Here is a 17,013-nt window from a genome sequence, read left to right as displayed (position 1 = left end):
TCTCTCTGTCTGCCGTTAGCATTTTTCTCCTGAGGCTCGATGCTACATGTGGAGGTCTGTGAATATTTGTACTGAACAGTAGGTTTAATTTAATTTATTTTCATTTATATAGCGCCATATCACAACAGAATTGTCTCAAAGCGCTTCACACAAGTAAGGTCTAACCTTACTAACCCCCAGAGCAACAGCGGTAAGGAAAAACTCCCTCTAAGGAAGAAACCTCAAGCAGACCAGACTCAAAGGGGTGACCCTCTGCTTGGGCCATGATACAAACATAAATTACAGAAACAATTCACAAAATGAATATACAGGAAATGCTGTTGGTGCACAGGACAGGAGGGTCTCCAGCACAAATACAACAACCATCTCTGGATGGAGCTGCACCTTAAACAGAGAGAAAAAACAGAATCAAGCATCAGAAAGACAAGAAATACTGTATAATTTGTCAGCATTAAACAACAAGAAGAACAGAAGAAATACTAAGGTGATCGCCGGCCACTAGCCCTAAACTTCACTAAAAGACCCAGAATTTAGGTAAAGTTGAGGCCGCGGCACGCTCCATTTACTAATAACATGAATTAAAAGAGTAAAACGTGTAAAACAAAACTGTACCAGTATGCTAGTCATACGAAAGGGAAAATAAGTGCGTCTTAAGTCTGAACTTGAAAATCTCCACAGAATCTGAATGTTTTATTGACGCAGGGAGATCATTCCACAGAACAGGGGCATGATAAGAGAAAGCTCTGTGACCCGCAGACTTCTTATTCACCTTAGGGACACAAAGTAGTCCTGCACCCTGAGAACATAAAGCCTGGGCCGGTACGTAAGGTTTAATTAGGTCAGCTAGGTAGGGAGGTGCCAGTCCATGAATAATTTTATAGGTTAGTAGCAGAACCTTAAAATCTGATCTCACTGGGACAGGAAGCCAGTGAAAAGACGCCAAAATGGGTGTAATGTGGTCGAACTTTCTGCTTCATGTCAAAAGTCTGGCTGCAGCATTTGAACCAACTGGAGAGCCCTAATGCTGGACTGCGGTAAACCAGAAAATAGAACATTGCAGTAGTCCAATCTAGAAGAGACAAACGCATGGATCAGCGTCTCAGCATCAGCAATAGACAGGATGGGACGAAGCTTCACTATATTTCACAGGTGGAAGAAAGCAGTCCTAGTAATATTTCTAATGTGGAGGTCAAAGGACAACGTAGGATCAAAAATTACCTCAAGGTTCCTCACTTTGTCAGTGTGATGACACATGAGCTGAGGCTAAGCGTTAGATGGTCAAATCGATGCAGACGTCTCACTGGACCAAGAACCATCATTTCGGTCTTATCAGAGTTTAAAAGTAGTGATGCAAGGCAATCTTCTAAGGATTTTATGTGAACAAGATTACCAGCAGTTATCGGCATGTATAACTGAGTATCATCAGCATAGCAGTGAAAGGTAATCCCAAAACACTGCAATATGTGCCCAAGGGGTGCTATATAAAAGGAGAAAAGAAGGGGGCCTAAGACGGACCCCTGTGGAACCCCAAATTTCATGTCACTAAGGTTAGAGGTAGTGTTACTGTACAAAACACAGTGAGAACGACTGGTCAAGTATGTCGTCAGCCATGCAAGGGCACTCCCAGTAATCCCAAAATGATTTTCCAGCCTATCAAGTAGAATATGATGATCCACTGTATCAAATGCAGCACTGAGATCTAACAGCAACAGAACCGTAGTGGTGTCCGAATCCATTGTAAGCAGAAGATCATTCACCACTTTAGTGAGAGCCGTCTCTGTGGAATGATATTTTCTAAAGGCAGACTGCAGTGGCTCAAAGAGATTATTCTCAGTAAGATAGTCCACAAGCTGCCGTGACACCACTTTTTCCAGAATTTTAGAGCAAAATGATAGATTTGATATCGGCTGATAGTTTGTCAATACACTAGGGTCAAGATTAGGTTTCTTAAGTAATGGTTTAATCACTGCAGATTTGAAACATTTAGGAACAGATCCAGAAGTTAAAGAAAGATTAATAATTTCCAGCACAGTCGGCCCAAGAGTGGACCACAGGTCCTTAAACAGTTTGTGTGTGATTTTGGTGATTCTGTATGTCATCAGTGACAGTCGCAGATCAGAATGTGGCAGAGGTGTAGCAGAGAGCAGTCATGACCCATGAGCCCATAGCACCCTCATAAAAATGTCAAGCTACCTCATAACACCGGGAGAAAACAATCTCTGGAGCTGCCACTGAACAACAGAAGTCGATATAAGCATAACTCAAAGTTCTACACGGTGGCAACACTTATTCATGGACAACCACCTGTAGTTCGCTCTCCTTTTACAGCACAAGATTTCCTGGATTACTTTAGGAAGAAAATAGACATTAGGTTAAAAATATCCCAGCATGCTTTATCCCAGCCTTTACACCCTGCTACTGAGGTGGGCGCCATTACCTTGGGGTAATTTTTGGTCCTTCATTGTCCTTTGACCTCCACATTAGAAATATTACTAGGACTGCTTTCTTCCACCTGTGAAATATAGTGAATATTCGTCCCATCCTGTCTATGGCTGATGCTGAGACCCTGATCCATGCGTTTATCTCTTCCAGATTGGACTACTGCAATGTTCTATTTTCTGGTTTACCGCAGTCCAGCATTAGGGCTCTCCAACTGGTCCAAAATGCTGCTGCCAGACTTTTGACACAAAGCAGAAAGTTTGACCACATTACACCTATTTTGGCGTCTCTTCACTGGCTTCCTGTCCCAGTGAGATCAGATTTTAAGGTTCTGCTACTAACCTATAAAATTATTCATGGACTGGCACCTCCCTACCTAGCTGACCTAATTAAACCTTACGTACCGGCCCGGGCTTTACGTTCTCAGGGTGCAGGACTACTTTGTGTCCCTAAGGTGAATAAAAAGTCTGTGGGTCACAGAGCTTTCTCTTATCGTGTCCCTGTTCTGTGGAATGATCTCCCTGTGTCAATAAAACAGTCAGATTCTGTGGAGACTTTCAAGTTCAGACTTAAGACGCACTTATTTTCCCTTTCATATGGCAGCATACTGGTACAGTTTTGTTTTACGCTTTTTACTCTTTTAATTCATTTTATTAGTAAACGGAGCGGGCCGCGGCCTCAACTTTATCTAAATTCTGGGTCTTTTAGTGAAGTTTAGGGCTAGTGGCCGGCGATCACCTTAGTATTTCTCTGTTTTTCTTGTTGTTTAATGCTGACAAATTATACCGTATTTCTTGTCTTTCTGATGCCTGATTCTGTTTTTTCTCTCTGGTTGAGGTGCAGCTCCATCCAGAGATGGGTGTGGTTGTTATTCGTCTGCAGGCCTCCCATCTTGTGCACCAGCATGGACTCCCAAAATTTCTTGTATTGTCTATTAGCATGATATCATGGCCCAAGCAGAGGGTCGCCCCTTTGAGTCTGGTCTGCTTGAAGTTTCTTCCTCCAATCATCAGTGGGAGTTTTTCCTTACCACTGTCGCCTGTGTTCTTGCTCTGGGGTTGTTAAGGTTAGACCTTACTTGTGTGAAGCGCCTTGGGGCAACTTTTTGTGATTTGGTGCAATATAAATGAAAATAAATTTAAACTGAAAAATGAGGAATTGACAATCTTAATTACTGATCTTTGTGATGATGTAAAGAACAAACTAGACCATGTCTGGTCTGCACTTAGTCTAAACAAGCCTTGAAGTTTGCTTTGGGATTAACAGCACCCTGCACATAACCAGTCTGCCTGATCCTGATCCTGGTTCGTACTCAGATGGGTGACACCGTGGGCTGTGTGTTTCTCCAGGTGAAACTGGAGTTTAAATTTCAATTTTCAATTTATTTTCATTTATATAGCACCAAATCACAGCAAGGTTGCCTCAAGGTGCTTCACATAAGTAAGGTCTAACCTTACCAACCCCCAGAGCAAGAACACAGGCGACAGTGGTAAGAAAAAACTCCCTCTGATGATTTGAGGAAGAAACCTCAAGCAGACCAGACTCAAAGGGGTGACCCTCTGCTTGGACCATGATACAGACATAAATTACAAAACAAATCATTAAACAAAGTTGAGTTGCATCAGGAAGGGCATCTGGTGTAAAACTTGTGCCAAATACCAAAGTGGATCTGGCTGTATCTGCTGTGGCGACCATGAACAAATGGGATCAGCCAAAAGAACATTGGTTCCAGCACCCTGCATGAATCCAGAATTCATATCTGGATCCTGACATTTTGTTGTTCACCAAATTCTGCCCAAATCAGATGAAAGTCTGATGTTTTTTTTTTTTTTTTTAACTTTTCCAAAGTGAGCGACACCTTGTAAGAGTACTTTAATTCTGAACCAACACTGTTGCTGTTTTCTCTTTTGAATCATGTAAATTCAGTAAGGTGTGTCTTCTATAGTATATTCCAATTCTAAAGTATTACTCTACTTGTGTATACTAAGGTATATCTAAATGTTTTAAAAAAAAGGTGCCTGGTCTTGAGAATCAGTTTCGTTTTGTAGTGTCACACTGCCCTCTAGTGGCCTGGATCTTAATTTCAGTGGTTCCATCTTCAACACAAAGATGTGCGCTTCAGTGAGTTTGAACAGAGAAAATTATATTTTACTGAGCCCAGTTTTTGCAACATTTGCCTCAGTTGAATTTGAGTGTAAAGTGGAAACGGACGTTCTGTTCTACATTCTCTGCAGGCTTTGGTCACAGATGTTGCGCTCTGTCTGTGTGTGGTGTGTGTGTGTGTGTGTGTGTGTGTGTGTGTGTGTGTGTGTGTGTGTGTGTGTGTGTGTGTGTGTGTGTGTGTGTGTGTGTGTGAGAACAAGCTGTATGAGAATCATACACGGAACACGTCTCTAACACCTCCAGCGTGGCACGGTGTTTGTTCTTGTAAACTCTTGAATAAACATCCTGATTTAAAGGCGCTGTCTTTCCAAAAGGAGATGTGGCGTTCGAGGGTCCAGATGGCCCGGTGTAGATAGGCTCAGGCGCTGCGAGCGAACACTCTTCTTGTGTATTGTTGTGGCTGCGAGGGCCGCTCTGTCACACAACGGACCAGGGGTCCCTAAAGACGGGGGTCTTACAGTGTCGGTGTCCCCCCAGTCTTCATCGTCAGCCTCGGCCTATTGTCATTCCTGTTTTTTTAATTTCTCTAACGCAATCAAGTGTGACACAAACTGTTTACCTCGCGTGTCTGCCACAACCAGGAAGAGAAAGGAAGGAAAAAAACAGACACACAAGGCAGGATCCTGGCACGGAATAATCCTCCGTAATACCAAAGAGTTTAAAGAGGCTTTGCCAACACCTCCCTAAACCCCCTTCACCCATCTTTGCTCCATGAAAAGAGGAGGGGCAGATAAAGAGAAAAGGGGGGAACACATCAGAAGAAAGCTGCTAGATTCAGCCCTCGGTCTCGTTTGGGATTGCTAATAATTGTTTTTAGAGAACAACAATTGGGGTATTAGGGCATAAGCAGCTGGAGATAGCATCCAAACTAAGGAGCACGGCGGAAAGGGAAGAGGAGCGCAAGGAGAAAGATAATGGGCCAACAGAAGGGGAGCCATGATAGGGATTGGACCACGGTGGTGAGTCTGGTTCTGTCGTATCAGGAGACCGTCACACCGCCTCCAAGGAGATGATCAGAAACAACACAAGACCCAACATGAAAACTTCTTTGTGTCCAGATACGTTAAACTCACAATTCCCTAACTTTGTCGGTTGTGCCCCATTATGAAAAAATCCAAGCCACCTGATTTTCAATACACCAGCAAAACTGTCCCCAACACTACATCCTCTGCAGGGTGGAGCTGTTTTGAAGTTTGACGGGATCGCTGTCTGGGAAAACCAGAACTGGATTCTACTCTGACAACATACGAGGGCTGTCAATAAAGTTACGGTCCTTTTTTATTTTTTTCAAAAACTATATGGATTTCATTCATATGTTTTTACGTCAGACATGCTTGAACCCTCGTGCGCATGCGTGAGTTTTTCCACGCCTGTCGGTGACGTCATTCGCCTGTGAGCACTCCTTGTGGGAGGAGTCGTCCAGCCCCTCGTCGGAATTCCTTTGTCTGAGAAGTTGCTGAGAGACTGGCGCGTTGTTTGATCAAAATTTTTTCTAAACCTGTGAGACACATCGAAGTCGACATGGTTCGAAAAATTAAGATGGTTTTCAGTGAAAATTTTAACGGCTGATGAGAGATTTTGAGGTGATTCTGTCGCTTTAAGGACTTTTCACGGTGCGAGACGTCTCGCAGCGCTCTCAGGCGGCGTCATCAGCCTGTTTCAAGCTGAAAACCTCCACATTTCAGGCTCTATTGATCCAGGACGTCGTGAGAGAACAGAGAAGTTTCAGAAGAAGTCGGTTTTCAGCATTTTATCCAGATATTCCACTGTTAAAGGAGATTTTTTTAATGAAAGACGTGCGGACGGGTCCGCGCGTCGGGACGCAGCCGACGCGGTGCGGCGGCACAGGAAAAACACCTCCGTGTTGATAACCATTTGTAAAATCCAGGCGGCTTTTGATGGCTTTCAGTGGAGTGAGTATATGAGAAATTGTTTAACAGGCAGGACATGTTCCAACTTGTCCTTAAGGCTTTCAACAGAGGTGTTTTTCCTGTGGCGGAGCGTCGCGGCGGCTGCATCACCCGGTTACGCCAATCAGAGGTCACTAAAATTAACATTAAATCGGTGTGTAACTTTGCAAAAACAATGTCGGACTCTGTAGTTTTCTCTGGGCCCCTCCCCAATCAGACCGGGAGTGACATGTTTAGCCGCATGTTCTCCTTGAATTGCTGGCTGTCTGAGTGGTGTCCAAAAAATGAGGTGGGCTTCATAGATAATTGGCAAAGCTTCTGGGGGAAAACCTGGTCTTGTTAGGAGAGACGGCATCCATCCCACTTTGGATGGAGCAGCTCTCATTTCTAGAAATCTGGCCAGTTTTCTTAAACCCTCCAAACCGTGACTATCCAGGGTTGGGACCAGGAAGCAGAGTTGTAGTCTTACACACCTCTCTGCAGCTTCTCTCCCCCTGCCATCCCCTCATTACCCCATCCCCGTAGAGACGGTGCCTGCTCCCAGACCACCAATAAGCAGTAAAAATCTATTTAAGCATAAAAATTCAAAAAGAAAAAATAATATAGCACCTTCAACTGCACCACAGACTAAAACAGTTAAATGTGGTCTATTAAACATTAGCAGGATGAATATGTTAGTTTAAATGAGTCAACACCACCCGAGTCACACTAACTGTCAGAATGCTCGTAGCACGGGCCGAGGCGGAGGATTAGCAGCAATCTTCCATTCCAGCTTATTAATTAATCAAAACCCAGACAGAGCTTTAATTCATTTGAAAGCTCTGTCTCTTAGTCTTGTCCATCCAAATTGGAAGTCCCAAAAACCAGTTTTATTTGTTATTATCTATCGTCCACCTGGTCGTTACTGTGAGTTTCTCTGTGAATTTTCAGACCTTTTGTCTGACTTAGTGCTTAGTCAGATAAGATAATTATAGTGGGTGATTTTAACATCCACATAGATGCTGAGAATGACAGCCTCAACACTGCATTTAATCTATTATTAGACTCTATTGGCTTTGCTCAAAAAGTAAATGAGTCCACCCACCACTTTAATCATATCTTAGATCTGTTCTGACTTATGGTATGGAAATAGAAGACTTAACAGTATTCCCTGAAACTCCCTTCTGTCTGATCATTTCTTAATAACATTTACATTTTACTCTGATGGACTACCCAGCAGTGGGGAATAAGTTTCATTACACTAGAAGTCTTTCAGAAAGCGCTGTAACTAGGTTTAAGGATATGATTCCTTCTTTATGTTCTCTAATGCCATATACCAACACAGTGCAGAGTAGCTACCTAAACTCTGTAAGTGAGATAGAGTATCTCGTCAATAGTTTTACATCCTCATTGAAGACAACTTGGATGCTGTAGCTCCTCTGAAAAAGAGAGCTTTAAATCAGAGTGTCTGACTCCGTGGTATAACTCGCAAACTCGTAGCTTAAAGCAGATAACCCGTAAGTTGGAGAGGAAATGGCGTCTCACTAATTTAGAAGATCTTCACTTAGCCTGGAAAAAGAGTCTGTTGCTCTATAAAAAGCCCTCCGTAAAGCTAGGACATCTTTCTACTCATCACTAATTGAAGAAAATAGAACACCCCAGGTTTCTTTTCAGCACTGTAGCCAGGCTGACAAAGAGTCAGAGCTCTATTGAGCTGAGTATTCCATTAACTTTAACTAGTAATGACTTCATGACTTTCTTTGCTAACAAAATTTTAACTATTAGAGAAAAAATTACTCATAACCATCCCAAAGACGTATCGTTCTCTTGGCTGCTTTCAGTGATGCCGGTATTTGGTTAGACTCTTTCTCTCCGATTGTTCTGTCTGAGTTATTTTCATTAGTTACTTCATCCAAACCATCAACATGTTTATTAGACCCCATTCCTACCAGGCTGCTCAAGGAAGCCCTACCATTATTTAATGCTTCGCTCTTAAATATGATCAATCTATCTTTGTTAGTTGGTTATGTACACAGGCTTTTTAAGATGGCGCACGTATTAAACCCATTACTTAAAAAGCCGTCACTTGACCCAGCTATCTTAGCTAATTATAGGCCAATCTCCAACCTTCCTTTTCTCTCAAAAATTCTTGAAAGGGTAGTTGTAAAACAGCTAAACTGATCATCTGCAGAGGAATGGTCTATTTGAAGAGTTTCAGTCAGGTTTTAGAATTCATCATAGTACAGAAACAGCATTAGTGAAGGTTAACAAATGATCTTCTTATGGCTTCGGACAGTGGACTCATCTCTGTGCTTGTTCTGTTAGACCTCAGTGCTGCTTTTGATACTGTTGACCATAAAATTTTATTACAGAGATTAGAGCATGCCATAGGTATTAAAGGCACTGCGCTGCGGTGGTTTGAATCATATTTGTCTAATAGATTACAATTTGTTCATGTAAATGGGGAATCTTCTTCACAGACTAAAGTTAATTATGGAGTTCCACAAGGTTCTGTGCTAGGACCAATTTTATTCACTTTATACATGCTTCCCTTAGGCAGTAATATTAGACGGTATTGCTTAAATTTTCATTGTTACGCAAATGATACCCAGCTTTATCTATCCATGAAGCCAGAGGACACACACCAATTAGCTAAACTGCAGGATTGTCTTACAGACATAAAGACATGGATGACCTCTAATTTCCTGCTTTTAAACTCAGATAAAACTGAAGTTATTGTACTTGGCCCACAAATCTTAGAAACATGGTGTCTAACCAGATCCTTACTCTGGATGGCATTACCCTGACCTCTAGTAATACTGTGAGAAATCTTGGAGTCATTTTTGATCAGGATATGTCATTCAAAGTGCATATTAACAAATATGTGTAGGACCTGCTTTTTTGCATTTACGCAATATCTCTAAAATCAGAAAGGTCTTGTCTCAGAGTGATGCTGAAAAACTAATTCATGCATTTATTTCCTCTAGGCTGGACTATTAATCATTATTATTCAGGTTGTTCTAAAGTTCACTGAAAGCCTTCAGTTAATTCAAAATGCTGCAGCTAGAGTACTGACGGGGACTAGAAGGAGAGAGCATATTTCACCATATTGGCTCTCTTCATTGGCTTCCTGTTAATTCTAGAATAGAATTTAAAATTCTTCTTCTTACTTATAAGTCTTTGAATAATCAGGTCCCCTCTTATCTTAGGGACCTCGTAGTACCATATCACCCCAATAGAGCGCTTCGCTCTCAGACTGCAGGCTTACTTGTAGTTCCTAGGGTTTGTAAGAGTAGAATGGGAGGCAGAGCCTTCAGCTTTCAGGCTCCTCTCCTGTGGAACCAGCTCCCAATTCGGATCAGGGAGACAGACACCCTCTCTACTTTTAAGATTAGGCTTAAAACTTTCCTTTTTGCTAAAGCTTATAGTTAGGGCTGGATCAGGTGACCCTGAACCATCCCTTAGTTATGCTGCTATAGACTTAGACTGCTGGGGGGTTCCCATGATGCACTGTTTCTTTCTCTTTTTGCTCTGTATGCACCAATCTGCATTTAATCATTAGTGATTGATCTTTGCTCCCCTCCACAGCATGTCTTTTTCCTGGTTCTCTCCCTCAGCCCCAACCAGTCCCAGCAGAAGACTGCCCCTCCCTGGGCCTGGTTCTGCTGGAGATTTCTTCCTGTTAAAAGGGAGTTTTTCCTTCCCACTGTAGCCAAGTGCTTGCTCACAGGGGGTCGTTTTGACCGTTGGGGTTTTACATAATTATTGTATGGCCTTGCCTTACAATATAAAGCGCCTTGGGGCAACTGTTTGTTGTGATTTGGCGCTATATAAAAAAACTGATTGATTGAATTGATTGATTGATAGAAGCACCAAATCCAAATACTCCTTAGACATTAACTCTTTTGGGGTTAATGTTAGTGGGAAACATACTACTGTCCCTGCTTTTTAGAAACATGTTGCAGGCATCCATTTCAAAATGAGCAAATATTTGAACAAAAACAATAAGTTTATCAGTTTGACATTAATATCTTGTCTTTGTGGTGTATTCAGTTGAATATAGGTTGAAGAGGATTTGAAAATCATTGTATTCTGTTATTTACATTTTACACAACGTCCCAACTCATTGGAATTTGGGGTTGTACATATGCATACATACAAAAAAATGTGCAAAATTAGTCAATGAACTCAAATTTAGAAAATACAACCAGACAACAATGATCCACAACACACCAATCCTGAAAGCAATAACAAAATCAGGACACCTAAGTCTTCAAACTATAGTAAGCAATTTTATTATTCTTGTAAAGCCTACTAAAGTACTAAGGACTTTAATATTGTCAGGACAGTTATGCAGATGTTAACACCTTTAACAGAAACACTTTTTGCAGTAGTTCGATCCTTAATTCTCAAAAAAAAATAAAAATAAAATAAAATAAAAAAAATAAATAAAATTCCTCTCAAGTTATAACTGGAGTCCCTCATTTTAAACAGATCCTGGACACGTTGTGGCAGCAGTTTATTTATACATAATTTGTATTGTGATGTAATCAACCAAGTCCCAGAATTTTAGAATATGTAAACAGCAAACAATGGATTTGTTGGTTCACAGTATGATTAATAACAACACCAAGAAATTCTGTGTCAGTTACAATTTAAATTTCAATGTAATTTAATGATAATTTCTGCAAGAATTCCTGGACTTGTTTCCAAATATGATACACTTTGTTTTACCAAATTGGAGAGATAAATTGTTTGAATCAAACCCATTGTTTAAACTTCTGCAGCTCCTTCTCCATCATGTCCAAGGTCTGTCCCAAATGATCCCACCAAAAAACACAGTCGTATCATCAGCAAACAAATAGGACTAGGACTAGGAATATGGACTTGGAAACCAAACATATGTCATTAATATATAGAAGAAAACAACCAACGGCCCCAGAACTGAACCCTGGGGCACTGAGTTCAGAATTTGTCCCACCAATTTGTACACACCTGATCTATTGTTTAAATAGATAGCTATCCATTCATGTGGCAGTCCCCTGATACCATACCTCTGTAGTTTGCCAATAGCACAGTATGGTCTCTTGTATCAAATGCTTTCTCTAAAAAAAAAAAAAAAAAAAAAAATCCTACAGTATACGAGTATTGCTTATTATCAATTGCACTTTGTTAATTTGCTCAACAAAATCAGTTACAGCCAATGAAGTTGTGTGATTTTTTTTTTCCTGAAACCATATTGCTATTTGCTATGTGATGTTTAGTTATGAAATCACTTCACCTCTTTAAAAATACCTTTTCCAAAATTTTGGAAAGGAGTGAGATTGGCCTATACTTTGTCACCAGTTTTAAACAGCGGTGTCACTTTAGCTAATTTCATTCTGAAAGGAAATTTTCCAGTCATTAGTGAAAAGTTCCAAATATATGTGAAAGGTTTAACAATACAAGCAATAATATTTTTAATCAAAACCATATCAAAATTGTCATCAGTTTTTTTCCTCTTGAGTTTATGAACAATGTCAATTATTTCATATTCATCAGTTTCTTGAATGAACATTAATCCAAAGAGCACATTTTAGAAGATTCAATTGAATTTCCTAAATTTTTACCCACATTTACATTATTAAAGTGATCTGCTATAGCTTTATTTTCCTTAACAACTGTATCAGTATTTGTGTAAAATGGCAGGATATTCTTTAACACCTTTTCTCTTATTTATGATTTCATTTAAAAGCTTCCAAGTACCCATTAATGTTAGTTTTATTTTTTCCAATAAATCATTGTAATGCTGCCTTTTACACGATCGCATAATGTTAGTTTGTTTTTATGTCTTATATCCTTTTCTCAGCATCAAATGTTTAGCTTTAAAAAACTGCTTGTACAGAAAATTCTTTTTACATGCATTTTGCAGCCCCTTAGTGATCCAAGGTTTGTCAACATTTTGCTTATTTCCAACATTTAACACCAAAGAGCAATGTTTATCATATAAATTGGAGATAATAGAAATGAATGTTTCATAAGAATGATCAATGTCCTCAACTAAATGTCACTCCAGTTTGATCCCTTTAATCCATTGTAAGATTTCCAAAGTTTCCTCTTTTATTTTCCTTTTGAAATTTGTAATTTCCGTATGGTCACTTTTGTCAACAAAAGAATTGAAAACTACAAAAACCGGCAAATGATCACTGATTTCAATAATAAGTAGTCCCCCCTCTAAATTCCCAATGGTAATGCTTGTCCAGTGGTGGGCACAGCTAACCAAAAAGTTAGCTTCAATAACCATTAATCCACTACCTGAAAAGTTATCTTTTATAAAGCTAAACCGATAAACCTCTAAAGAAATTTAGCTGACGTTACAGAAAAGATAAACCGATAACTTTATTGACTTCAGTACACGGCAGCTACTGACACAACGAGCCAGCGCTTCTGTGTTAGATCAGCATTCTCTCAGCAAAAGAAACCTGGTGACCGGAGAGAACAAAAAAGAAAAAGGAAGAGAGTGGAAGGAAAACAAAAAGATCATTGATTTTTCACACTATACAGACCTACCGGCATATTACTGGAGTCTTGCACAAGCAGACTGTTTTGACTTATGGTTTAAAAAATTAGACAACTAATTCCAGACAAGTTATTGAAAATAATGTCACGTCTGTCAGTTTACAAAGTAAAAATATCAGCTATATGTTTTAGTTTTAAAGTAATGCACTAATTGTGAAGGTTTTAGCCTTTAGACACACATGCCGCAGATCATTATGGGAAGATCAAAAATTATCCCAAGATGGTGGGTTGGAGTTCCTACTGGACACTTGCCTAGAGTGTCCTCCAGTGTGAAGAGGGTTTGCCGGGAGAGATCTCAGTATGAGGACGTTTCAATGAAAACGAACTCCAGCTAAAACATTCATAAAGCAAATATGAAAAAGTCTAAAAATGATAAATTGTACTGGCTGGTTGTCTCCAGGATCAAAAGGTCCCAAATCAGGCCGAGGCACCAGGGTGTGTGAGGAGAGCAATGGTGCAACTGTCCCAGTGCTGCGGGGAAAGATCTCTCCTGCAGCAGCACTCAGCTGGAGATCCACCAGATGAGCACAGTTCTGATCCTGGACTCCAGCAGCAACAGTCTCAATGGACCAAAGAAATCAGCGAAACTACACCACTGTAAATTGAACCATTAAGGAGAAGAAAAAGATTTTTTTTCCTGCTTCACTACTCAAGGCATGAGAAGTGGGGCAGGAGGACAAAGACAGTATTTGAGGAGAGGTAAAAGAAGCAGGTTTACCAACAGAAAAGAAAGAAGCCACCACAACTGCAAAACTACAATCGACTGCCTCTCAAATCACAAAATATCTGACAGCAGAGGAAATACAAAGTATAAAGGAAGAAATCCAAAAAGAAGCAATAAAAGATCATCGGTCGCTGGAGGAAGGAAAAGAACTTGAGTTTGAAAGGAGTCAGTGAAGACGGAGGAAGAGTGGGTAATAAGAAACCAACAACCAGACGAAGATTAGTTTCTGACATCAGTGGTTGGCTGGTCGGTAACACACAGTTACTGAAACGTTACGTGTGGTGGGTTTTACAAATAATCTGTATGTGTAAATATGTCATTTTTTTTCATTTGTAAAAAACCAGGCCATTTCAAAACTGAAAATTCTGTTTGTGATTCAGCACTTTTAAGCAAATGCGTGGCTGCTCACACTGCCATGAACACTGCCATCTACTGGATGGCAGTGTAGATCTTCCCATAATGCCTGCGGCATGTGTGTCTTAAAACCTTCAAAATTAGTGTATTACTATAAAACTACTGCTACTAAAACATATGATTGAGAATGTCCCATTTAACACAGTAAAATTCTTAAATTGTTCTTCAGTAATATTTAAAAAAAAAATCCAGATCTATATAATTCAATATGATGAAATCTATGTTCAGTGTAATCAAAATGTTTTAAGTTGAGCTCCTGTGCGGGAGTAAAAGCCGCATCACACATAGCAAGAATGTGCCAGAGCCATTGCCCAACACGGCAAATCTTGCCATAATCCAACGCATTCGGGAGGAAAAGAGGCGTAGTCAGCACTGTTCGAGCGCAGACAGACTTGCCTTGTCCACACCTGTCAGATCGCATCCAGACTGTATGTAGACAACACAGACTGCTGTCAGACCGCCCACAAAAGGTGCTAAAGACTGCCCGATATCCAAATGTCTGGAAGGCAAACACGGACCAGAGCACTGTGTTCCTCACACAGATGCACGCATGTGTGCAGACACATGCATGCTGCACACTTGCGCGGGGCTGCAATTCACTCAGCTGTGTGTGTGTATATGCATAACACTGCATGGCCACTAAGTGCACGTGGGGTGCACTGGACAGCTTCACTCAAAGTTTACTGGCAGTTAGGCCATGCAGTCCCTCAGATGGAGCACCTTTTCTTTTTTCCTCGTTTGCTCACTTCAGGAGCACAACGCAACTCTGGACACCACGATGGTTGGATATCACATGGGATTAAATTTTTTGTTTTGGGTGACACGATTTTAACCACAGGCTGTATTCTGGCTCCACATCCACGTCCGTGCTGTGAAACAATCCTGGACTGTTGCTGGAGGTGAGAGCCATGTTTATTAATGATGTCACAGCCTGACACAACAGTTCCATGTCGTATCTCCTACAGAGTTAGAAGGTGATCATTTATTACAGCATGAGATCCGTTCAGCTCCGAGGGCAGCTGCCCGTGTTATGATGGAGACAATAGTTCACATTATTTACATCGCCCACGGGAAGGACAAATATCCCGTGGTGGGCATCGCTAAACCAAAAAGTTAGCTTCGATAACCATTAAACAGATAACTGAAAAGTTATCTTTTATGATGATAAACAGTTAAACTGCTAAAAAAAAAAAGTATCTTATTACAGATAACTGATAACTTTTAGTATTGATTTGGATGCAGCCACATCAGATCACCACTGTTGACTTCTGATAAACCAGTTTTCACCTTCACTTTTTGGCTGCTGGGTAAATTCAAGGATCACAAACACAAAAGAACACACGAAAAAGGAGTAAATAAAAATAAAACCCCAAACACTGTCATCACCTTTCAAAAGCAGTAAAACACAGTATTAGAAGTCACAGTTTATCTCGGCATTAATACAACCGTCATTTACAAACTAAAAGCTGCTGCGTTTTTCACACGGTTTTGAACCCTGCGGCTTAAACAAGCAAAATACATCCATTAATTTTTTTTAATTAGCCTTTATTGAACCAGGTTTGTCCAGAGATTACAAATCGCTTTTTGCAAGGGAGAGCTGGCCAAAGAGGGCAGCAGCATAATGTGTACAACAGAATAAAATTCACATCTCAACATTAAAACAATTTTCACATAAAACACAAGACAAAGTAGACTGCAGTGATTTCACTAGAACTTTAACTCATTAGTGTCACAAGAGCTTGAAGGTGAAGTTCAGACTGTAATTTGTGCAGGTATTATTAGGTGCTGACAACCTAAAACCTTTCTTTCCCAGTTCAGCTTTAGTTTTGGGACAACAAATTGTAGAACAACCACAGAACCAAAATGATAACTTTTCATGCTTTCTTATTAAAGACCAAATATGATGGGAATACTGCCCAGAAATGGGTTTGAAAATAAAAAACACACCAGTAAGACGTCAGAACGGACAAAGAAGTTAACTTTAGTTAACGTTAACGCAGTGATCGGCAGAGTAAAAGACACAGAGTAAATATAAATACTTACCTGTCATTTCTGTGATTAAACATACCACTGTGCCAGCTTTTTGAAACGTGCTGCAGGCATCCATTTCAAAATGAGCAAATATTTGCGCAAAAAACAACAAAGTTTATCAGTTGAACATTAAATACCAATAGTGTCAGAATAATAGTAGGCTATGTGACTAAAAGATTAATCCAGGTGTTGAGTATATTTCTTAGTGTTACATGGGAAACAAGGTACCAGTAGATTCTCACAACATCCAACAAGACCAAGCATTCATGATATGCCCACTCTGAAGGCTATGAAATTGGGCTATTCGTAAAAAAAAGTAGAAAAGGGGGTGTTCACAATAATAGTAGTGTGACATTCAGTCAGTGAGTTTGTCAATTTTATGGAACAACAGGTGTGAATCAGGTGTCCTCTATTTAAGGATGAAGCCCAGCACCTGTTGAACATGCTTTTCTCTTTGAAAGCCTGAGGAAAATGAGACGTTCAAGACATTGTCAGAAGAACAGCGTAGTTTGAGTAAAAAGTTGAAAAAATGTCACAAAAAAAAACAGAGACGTGTGGAAGAAAACTGGAAAACAACCATCAAAATTGATAGAAGAATAACCAGAATGGCAAAGGCGCCACCCAGTGATCAGCTTCAGATGATCAAAGACAGTCCTGGAGTTACCTGTAAGTGCTGTGACAGTTAGATGATGTCTGTGTGAAGCTAATTTATTTGCAAGAATCCCCCACAAAGTCCCTCTGTTAATAAAAGACCTGTGCAGAAGAGTTACAATTTGCCAAAGAACACATCAACTG

General features: G+C 40.3%; 1 long non-coding RNA gene across 1 annotated transcript; it reads left to right on the top strand.

Annotated features, from left to right (window-relative positions):
- Positions 1–3,542: 3,542 nt before the first annotated feature.
- LOC117513395 lies at positions 3,543–13,939 on the top strand. The gene is made up of 3 exons (XR_004561608.1): positions 3,543–3,554; positions 7,038–7,042; positions 13,843–13,939. It is a non-coding gene; the product is annotated as an uncharacterized LOC117513395 (long non-coding RNA).
- Positions 13,940–17,013: the final 3,074 nt, after the last annotated feature.

This window comes from Thalassophryne amazonica, chromosome 7, assembly GCF_902500255.1.
Source record: "Thalassophryne amazonica chromosome 7, fThaAma1.1, whole genome shotgun sequence".
Taxonomy (NCBI): domain Eukaryota; kingdom Metazoa; phylum Chordata; class Actinopteri; order Batrachoidiformes; family Batrachoididae; genus Thalassophryne; species Thalassophryne amazonica.
Note: the sequence above shows the minus strand (reverse complement) of the source record. Positions and strands in the feature narration are given on the sequence as shown.